The sequence below is a fragment of the Eumetopias jubatus genome, unplaced genomic scaffold (genome assembly GCF_037043125.1).
Source record: "Eumetopias jubatus isolate StellerSeaLion01/CBP00866 unplaced genomic scaffold, mEumJub1_p1.0 scaffold_11, whole genome shotgun sequence".
Classification (NCBI taxonomy): Eukaryota; Metazoa; Chordata; class Mammalia; order Carnivora; family Otariidae; genus Eumetopias; species Eumetopias jubatus.
This window is the reverse complement of record NW_028274817.1, coordinates 75757528-75766569: the sequence shown is the minus strand read 5'-3', so window position 1 is coordinate 75766569 and position 9042 is coordinate 75757528. Positions and strand designations below refer to the sequence as shown.

The 9042-nt window shown below is 47.3% G+C and overlaps 1 protein-coding gene across 4 annotated transcripts in view; it reads left to right on the top strand.

The window, feature by feature from the left end:
- The first annotated feature begins 2827 nt into the window (after positions 1–2827).
- Positions 2828–9042, top strand: part of FAM156A (family with sequence similarity 156 member A) — a 43312-nt gene continuing 37097 nt past the window's right edge. For 2 of the 4 annotated variants that reach the window (XM_088028766.1, XM_088028767.1), the window contains exon 1: positions 2870–3093. The gene's annotated coding sequence lies outside the window, so the exon portion shown is untranslated. Of the gene's footprint in view, positions 3094–9042 lie in introns of all 4 variants that reach the window. The other 2 variants (XM_088028768.1, XM_088028771.1) reach the window with 2 other exon arrangements.

Sequence of the window (9042 nt, the reverse complement as noted above, 5' to 3'; positions counted from 1 at the left end):
CGCCGTGCTGCCTCCCACGCCTGCCCCGCTACCACAGGAATGAACGTTTAGTGTCCCCATCCTCAGGGAGGGCCTTTCCTCAGTCCCATGCAGCTCCTAGGAGCCCGTGGTAACAATACAGGTAAAAGGAATATCTGCTAACATTACCCCCACCCCTGCTAGGGGCCAACCGCTGTCACAAACCTATGTACATGTGCTAACTCAGTTAATTGACAAACCCCTAAGGAGAAGGTCATCGTCTGCACGTAAGGGGGCTGAGGCCCAGGGAGGAAGGGCACTCTCAGCTCTTGAGGAGGGAGGAAGTGGATGTGACTTAAGCTCTTTGAAGGAGGCAGGCAGAACTCAGCACAGCAAGGCCTGGTAGGGGGTGACTAGGAAGGGGGAAGGGTGAGGGTTGCCCAGGGCCACAAGGACCCTGTAACCGACTCACTTTCAGGATGTCTCTCTGTCTCTCACGCACACACCCTGTTCCCCGGCCCAGTACTTGAGGTATGAAATGCGGAGGTGGTGGTGGAAGGTAGAGAGGTGAGGGAAGCACCTCAGTGCATCAATTTGCACAAAGCCTCAAGCAAACCTAGAGATTCCTGCCTTAGCTTCCCTCCTTGCAGCATTTTTGGGCACTGAGATCAGCAGGAGGGCAGTCAAGGGCATGAGGGGTTGTGAGGAACCGTGCGTACAGCATATGCCTCCCCATAACTGAAACGTGTCCTTGTCCTTAGGGGCAGAGAGTCCCTATGTAGGACAAGGCGGTGTGACTGAGGGCCAGACCACAGGCAGCTGAATTATTACGTCAGGTGCCTCTTTTGCTCTGGAGAGACAGGCACGTACATCATCCAGTAGCAGAGCTGGGGGCCCATAGGTGGGTACTAATTCAGTGGGGACAGTGTGCGGCCAGAGAGTCTCTCGGTCCTGGTCTCTCTAATGCTCTTCTTTCTCTGGCTTCTCTGTGCCTGTGACTTTGTCTCTGTTGCCCACCCACCTGGGTGGGACCTCACTCATGCCAGAGGGCCCTTGCTTGGTCTTTCCTGAGGCTATCATCCTTTGACAGGGATGTTCATGGGGGAACCGTGGGGGGTTGCTCATGAGTCTATGGAACTGTCCAAGGAAGGTATGTTCAGCTGCAGAGGCGTAGAAGGGAAGTTCTCTCCTGGGGCAAGCAGAGAGCTGCTCCCCATACACTGGGTGGCCTGGGCCTCTGGCCTCTGAAAGAACCTGAGGGGCTTTTCTACTACAAACAACAACAAAACAAACCAAACCAAACCAACCAACAACAACAAAAACCCCAAACCAAAACCTCCAGGGCTCAAACAGAGTAAATCAAAGTCCTCACCAAGGCCCTGAAGGTGCTACAGGATCTGGCCTCCCGCCTCATCTCCTACCTCTCTCCCTCAGCCTTGCTGAGCCAGCTACATTGGCCTCCTCACTGTACCTCATACACCCTGGACGAATTTCCACTCTCGCACTTTTCCATCGGCTCTACCTCTGTCTGGGATACTTTTCTTGCAGATATTCATGTCCTCTAGGTGTCCGCTCAAGGATCACATGCTTTGAAAGACTTTCCTTGACCTGTTTCTAGAAATTGACCCCTCTATTTCGTTTTTCTGATTTAATTTTTAATCGCAGCCATTGCCAAAACCTGACAACTTCCTTACATTTTTGTGCTGTATGATCCCAATAGAATGTAAGCTCTGTGGGAGCAAGGTTTTCTTTTTTTTCTATGTCCGTTCGATTGTATTCCTAACAGCCACAATACTGCCTGACACCTAATTTGGAGGGAATTAATGAACGAATGAGAGAATGAGTAAATAAATGCAAGGCTGTGATGAGGCACATAGCTACACAGGCTAAAGGATCCTCCTAGGGAACATGTTCACGGGTGACAGGCTGGTGACGGAGTCGGAGGTCTTTATCTCACTTTCTCAGTGTCCTTGGGGCTCCTGGGAGATGGCCCCTTCCCTAACAGAACCAAAGATCCTGCTATCCCTCTGACCTATTACTCATAGTCAACCACAGAGGCCTGCCCCACACCAGGCCTCTAACCCCAGTCCTGTGCTCTAGCCTTCCTGCCCCTGCTCCCCCACTAGCCCCATTCTGCATTGCCCAGGGAGACACAAGCCAGCACAACGCCCAGCACATTAAAAAACAAAAAAAACAAAAAAAAACAAAAAACGCTTGCAACGCTCCCTGGTACAATGGTGGCCACTGGAGGGAGGTAAATTTCAGCTCAGGAAGATTTTTTTCCCCCGAGTCCAAGACTGCAGCGAGCTGTGGAGTTTGCATCCTGGTTCGGCCCTCCCTCCCTCTGGGGCCAGCCTGGAACGGCCCGTGGGCACGGGCTTCAAGCAGCCATTCCAGCTTCGCACCACCAAGGGGCGCTCGAGATGGAACAGGAAGAGTCTCTGGAAGTACCTCTCCGGGGCAAGGAGGTAGGACCGTCCTCGCCGGGAGGTACCATTAGGGAGGGGGCGTCCGATTTTGGAACAATCCATTGTGTAGGTGACAACACCGAAGGTCTGCATCAGCCACGGTTCCCAACGGAGGCGCTAATAGCGCCGCCGGGCCCTTCCCGCCCGCTCCACTCCATTCTCCTGGCCCATCTGAGCCCGAGTGGACACCCGGTGGGAGGCCGCAGCCTTCCCTTCACTTCGCCGATTCCACCCCTCCGTCTCTACATGGTCACGTCCAGTTGAGCAACAACCGGGCGAGGGATTGGCTCTCCACTGTGGGGGGCGGGGTCAGAGGCTTTCTACGCAGCGATTGGTTCCGGTGAGATGGCCGGAGTAAACCCTTCCGGGGCGCACGGTGCCTCCGAATTAAACCTCCTAGTCCCCGCCTCCGTCCTCGCCTACCCAGTTCCTATTGGTCGTCTGGCTGGGACGGGCAAGACGCTTGCAGAGCTGGAACTCAGGGTGAGGGGTGTGTGTGGTGTTTGTGTGTGTCCGTGTGTGTGGCCTTTCAGAGTGTAGAATTTTTCTCCGAGTTGAACTGCTCACCGACCGACTGCCCCGAGGGGCTGAAGATGCTGCCCTAGTCGGTGGCGAGGTTCGGCGCAACAGCTGGCTGGTAGCCAGTGTCTGGCGCCGGACGCGCGCGGTGAGTGTGCCGTCTTCACGTGAGCTCTTTCAGTCTTGTTCAGCCCTAACCCAGTCACAAGCCTAGTTGGGCGCGTCTGGCGCGGTGCCGTCAGTCCTCCAGATGCAATCAATTAATGTCCAGGACGAGGTCTGTGTGCTTGGTTGGCGTCCCTGCCTAGGAAGTAAAGTGTGTCAGGCAGTTTGGGGATGTGTATCGCTACAGATAGGTCAGTACAGATGCAGTTTGGGTACATTTGATCTTTCTGAGGCTTTTGGGGGATTGTTGAGTGAATGGGATATGCTGTCTGAGTGGATTGTGTACGCCATGGGATAAGGTGTTTTAGGCTGTGTGTGTCTGTATATCTGGGGGTGCACTTTCTGAGCGTTTTGTGCATTGGTGTCCCTGAGTTTGAGATCTCTATGTTGGCAGCTGCACCCTAGGGTGTGAGATCTCTGAGCTGTTTGTGATTCTGGGTTTCAAGTTGTGATGTCTCTCAGCTGCCTGGGGTGGGGGGCACTGTCTTAAGGTGTAAAGGATCTGAGCTGCTTGGAAGTCTGTGTCCAAGGTGTAGGTTCTCTGATTTGTCTGGGGGCTTTATCTGAAGGTTCTGTGATGTTTCCGAGTTGTTTGAACCTAAATGTCTTTCTGTTTTTGGAGGTCTTTGTATTGGCTTGGGAGGTGTCTGCATGGTTTGCGAGGCTCTCTAGGATGTGACGTAGCTGAGCAGATTTTTTAATTTGTGTCCTTAGAGGGAAGACGTTGGTCTGTTGGCGTGTGGGAGTTGTCTCCGTGTGTACGATCTCTGTTGCTTTGGGGAGTCTGTGACTCAAGTTGTGAGCTCTTTGTGCAGAGATTTTGGGGATCTTTTTTAGGTTGTGTTCAGTGATCTGTTTTTGTTGTCGCTGGGTATCTGAGCTGTTTGGGGTCTGTGTCTCAGAAGTAAAATCTTTGACCTTTGTGGTTGTGAGGTCTCTGTCCAGGAAGCGAGGGTTTTGGAACGTGGCAGATATGATTCCAAAGCCCAGAGCCCCAAATCCTGCTTGTGTCATTGGGCAAGTCACCTGTCTCCTGAAGCCTAAATATGGATCACAATCAATAAAATGGGGCCAGTGCCTGTCTTGGAGGGTACCTGTGCAACTTAGAAGTGTGTGTCAGGGTCCTGACTCCCAGCCGTCCTTCCCCAAGAATTTTCTGATCACCTGCTGTGTGCCTGAGTACTTTTCTAGGAGTTGGAATACAACACAGGACAAAACTGACAAAGTCTCGCATTTCATAGAGTTAGCCAGTGAATATATGTTGACTATCAGAGGGTGGCAAGTGCTACATAGAAAGATAAGGCGGTTAGAGGAAAGAGTATGTGCGGAGCATGTTGTTATTTATTCAGGGTGATGAGGGAAGGACTCCCTCAGACGGTAATGACTGAGCAGAGGCCTGAGGAAGTGAAGGAGCAGGCCGGGGAACCACCTGCATTGTTAGAACATTGCAGGCAGAAGGTACAGCAGGTGCAACAGTGCTGAGGGGAAATCCACTGGGTGCGTTCCTGGATATCAAGGAGTCCTGTGATGCTGGCCAAAGCCCTCATCGCTGGGTTTGACACATAGAGCTCATTGAAAGGTGTCTGGTGTTGCTGTGTCTGTTTCTCCCACAACCTGTGAGGGAGGTGGTCTTCATCCCCATTTTACAGACAGAGGACCCAAGGCTCCGAGAAGCGCACGGAATCTGCTCTCCTGCTTACACCTGAAATTGCTAAAAGAGGGGGAAACCTTGTGCTCCGCCACGAGAGACAGAGGGCTTGAGTGTCAGAGCCGCAGGGTGGATGCCGTCCACCCTGGATGTCAGCCAGCCAGCTGATGTAAATGATCGTACGGGAATCATGACCCTCATTACCTTTCTACACTTGATGGAGGTCAGGACTGAGAAAGAACAGGGTTAGAGAAGAGAGGCAGGAAGAGGAAGCTGGAGAGCAGTGAGGGGAAACAAAAGCACTGGCTTCATGATATTGCCCAGATTTGGCCCAGTTCACCTTAATTAACTGATGGTACTGAGATATATTCACCTCTTCCCCTCCCCTTTCTTTCCCTTCTCTTCTCTTCTGTGCCTGAGCAGTTCAGCGCTAAAGCCATTCGGTGCTACAGAGCAAGGCAAGTGTGTGTGTGTGTAGGGGCATCCCATACTTGAGGAGTCAGAGCCCAGGCACAGTGACAAGGGCATCCATACATAGGAGCAGGCTGCGCTGGGGACAGAGCCCAAGGTGGTGAGGAGGATGTCCCCGGGGGTCGGATGGGGAGAAGGCTAACTGGCTCAAGGATTCTAACTCGAGTGGTGTATGGAGGTCGAGGTCAGGGAGTGGTTCAGCAGAGCATGTGAGGGTGGGCCTCTGTCGTGCAGGAGGGGTGGCTTATATACAGTGGGATTCATCAACTCAGTAAATGTGTAAAAAGATACTGGGAGACATGACTCTCACTTTCGGAAAAGGGAGTTTCAAATACAGAAGGGAAGAAAACAAATTCTGAGGTGTTACATTGGGATTGGAGGTCTCCATGTGAACTCATGCTTTTCGGTATGTATGTGTGCATATATGCGGAGACTGATAGATACAGATGTTCATACGCGTTTGTGTTGGGATGGCAGAGGGAAAGGAGAAATGAACCTGGCTCAACTTGTGGTACCAGTTATAAGGGACAGGTCAAGGAAGGATTGGCTGCTGTCAGAAGGACACACAAAATTGCTCAAAGGGGCTCCCACTGGAACATACTGGCGATAATTTTGTTTTTTCAGCTTTATTGAGATACTGTTGATATATAACATAAGTAAACGTAAGGTATACAAGGTGATGACGTGATACATGTATACACTGTGAAATATTTACTACGTAAAGTTAGTTAACACTCTGTTCTTTCACATAATGACCATTTCTTTTTTTGTGGTGATAACATGTAAGATCTACTCTCTTAACTTTCCATATCTAATACAGTATTGTGAATGATAGTCACCATGCTGTCTATATACATTAGATCCCCATAACTTATTCATCTTCTGGCTGGAATTTTGTGCCGAAGACCAACGTTTCCCCCCAACCTCTGGCAAACACCATTCTCATCTCTATTTCTATGAGTTTGCTTTTTAAATTTCCACATATGTGACACCATAAGGTATTTATCTTTCTCTGTCTGACTTATCTCAGTATAAAGCCTTCAGGGTCCATCCATGCAGTTGCAAAAGGCAGGATTTTCTTCTTTTTTATGCCCAAATAATATTCCATCGTGTATCTATAGCACATTTTCATGATCCATTGATCCCTCCATGGACACTGATGTTGTTTCCATATCTTGGCTGTTGCTGCATAGTGAATCATAAAATCGGTGTTACTCCTCCAATTTCCTTTTTCTTTTTCAAAATTATTTGACTATTCTGCTTCCTTTGCCTTTCTGCCTAAACTTCGTAATCAGTGTATATTTCCAAAAAAGTCCTACTGGGATTTTTGATTGGAATTGTATTAATATGATGGATCCCTTTGGGACCTGTTGACATCTAAATTGTACTGACTTTACCAACCCATGAACACAGTATGTGTCTCCATTTATTCAGGCCTTCTTATACTTCTTTCCTCCGCCTTTTGTAGTTGAGGGCATACGGGTCCTGTGTATGTTTCGCTAGATTTGAGGGGGGAAGCTATTTTAAGTGATATGTGCCAGTGATTTCTGCTTTTTGTTTTGTTAGGTAATTGTTCATTGCTAGCATGTAGAAATTTGCTTGACTTTTTGTGTTGAGCTTGTATGCTGCAACAACGTTGAATGCACTTACTAGTTCTAGGAGGTTTTTTGTTTAATATCATGGGATTATCTATGTACATCATCATGTCATCTGTGAATTGGAACAGTTTTATCTCCTCCTTCCTGATCTTTCTTTTTTCTTTCCTTTCTGGAATGGCTAGGACTTCCAGCAAATATTGAATAACAGAGGGGAGAGTGGATATCCTAGCCTCATTCCTGGTCTTAGGGAGAAAACATGTAGTCTTTCTCCATTAAGTAGGATGGGAGGTGTAGGTATTTTTGTAAGATGTTTTAAATCCAGGTTAAGAAAACTCCCTTCTGTTCCTGGTTTGTGGAATGGTTCTATCATGAATGGCTGTTGAATTTTGTCAAATGCTTTCTCTGCATGAATTGATATGGTCATGTGTTTTTTTCTTTGATACGCTAATATAATTGATTTATTAATTGACTTTTAAAAAGATTTATTTACTTATTTTTGGAGAGAGCGAGAGTGCACGGGAGTGGGGTGGGGGGAAGGAGCAGGGGGAGAGGGACAGGCAGACTCCCTGCTGAGCATGGAGCCCAAGGCAAGGCTCGATCCTAAGACCCTGAGATCATGACCTGAGCCAAAACCAAGAGTGGGGCACTTAACCAACTGAGCCACCCAGGCGCCCCTATTCATTGATTTTTGAATACTGCACTGCCTTTGCTTTTCCAGGATAAACCCAACTGGGTCATGCTGTATTATTCCTTTGATATATTATTGAATTTTATTTGCTAGTACTGTCTTTGATTTTGGTATCGGGGTAATGGTGATCTGATAAAATGATTCAAGAAACGTTCCCTGTCTTCTGTTTACTTGAAGGGGTTGTATAGAATTGTTGTTGTTTCTTAAACGTGTGGTAGGATTTTCCAGAGAAACCGTCAGGGCCTGGAGATTTCTTTCCTGAAAGTTTTTAAAAGATAAAAATTTTTAAATAAGATGTATGTTTTTCAGATAATCTGGGTGGTTTTTTTTTTCTTTGGTTGAATTTTAATAGTTGGTCTCTTTCAAGCAATTGATTGTTTCATCTAAGTTGCCGAATGTAGGTACGTAGAGTTATTTGTTAGAATCTTTTCACTGTAGAGTCTGTAACCTATTTCTTTCCTCATAGTGTTGTATCTTTCCTTTCTTTCTGTGTCAGTCTGGATAGAAACTTATGAATTTTATTGACCTTTTCAAAGAACCAGCTTTTGGTTTCAATGATTATTCTTTTCCTGATAACTGTTCTAATGTCTGTTTCCCGTATTTACTTGCTTTGAGTTTATTTTTATTTTCTTTTTCTACTTTCTTAAGGGGGAAGCTTTCATTATTGATTTGGGTCCTTGATTCTTTTCTAATGCAAACATTTGATGCTGTACATTTACTGCCCAACGCTGCTGTAGCTGCATCCTGCAAATTTGGATATCTTGTATTTTCATTTCCATTCAGTTCATCTGATAAAGGGTTAGTATCCAGAATATTTTCTAATTTCCCTTGAGACTTGCCCTTTGCACGCCCCATGGATTATTTAGAAGCGTATGGTATAATTTCCTTGTGTTTGGAGATTTTCCTCTCCACTTTTTCTTACATATTCGTAGTTTTTCTCTTTTGCTCAGGCAGCATTCTCCGTATGATTTCAACTATTTTATAACTTGTAATATTTGGCCTTCGGCTCAGGTCATGATCCCAGGGTCCTGGGATCGAGCCCCGCATCGGGCTCCCTGCTCGGCGGGAAGCCTGCTTCTCCCTCTCCCACTCCCCCTGCTTGTGTTCCCTCTCCCGCTGTGTTTCTCTCTGTCAAATAAATAAATAAAATCTTCAAAAAAAAAAAAAAAACTTGTAATATTTGTTTTAAGACCCAGGATGCAGGGTACCTTGGTGAAACTCCCATATGCCCTTGAAAAGAATATATTCTGCCACTGCTATGGGAAGGGTTCTGCACTTGTCGCTTACGTCCAGGTAGTTCACGGTGTTGTTCAGTTCATCCACATATTGCTGATTTTCTCCTGTTCTTTCTGCACACCTTCTGCATCTGTTGAACTCTGCAGCTACCATTTGTAGATTTGTTCATTTATCCTTCCCTTCTGTCTGACTTGGTGATGTATCTTGAAGCACTGTTGTTGTTGGGTGTTGTGCAGAGAAGAGTTAACATAGCAGGCCTGAAACCACTATCCTTGCAGAGATCAGCATGCT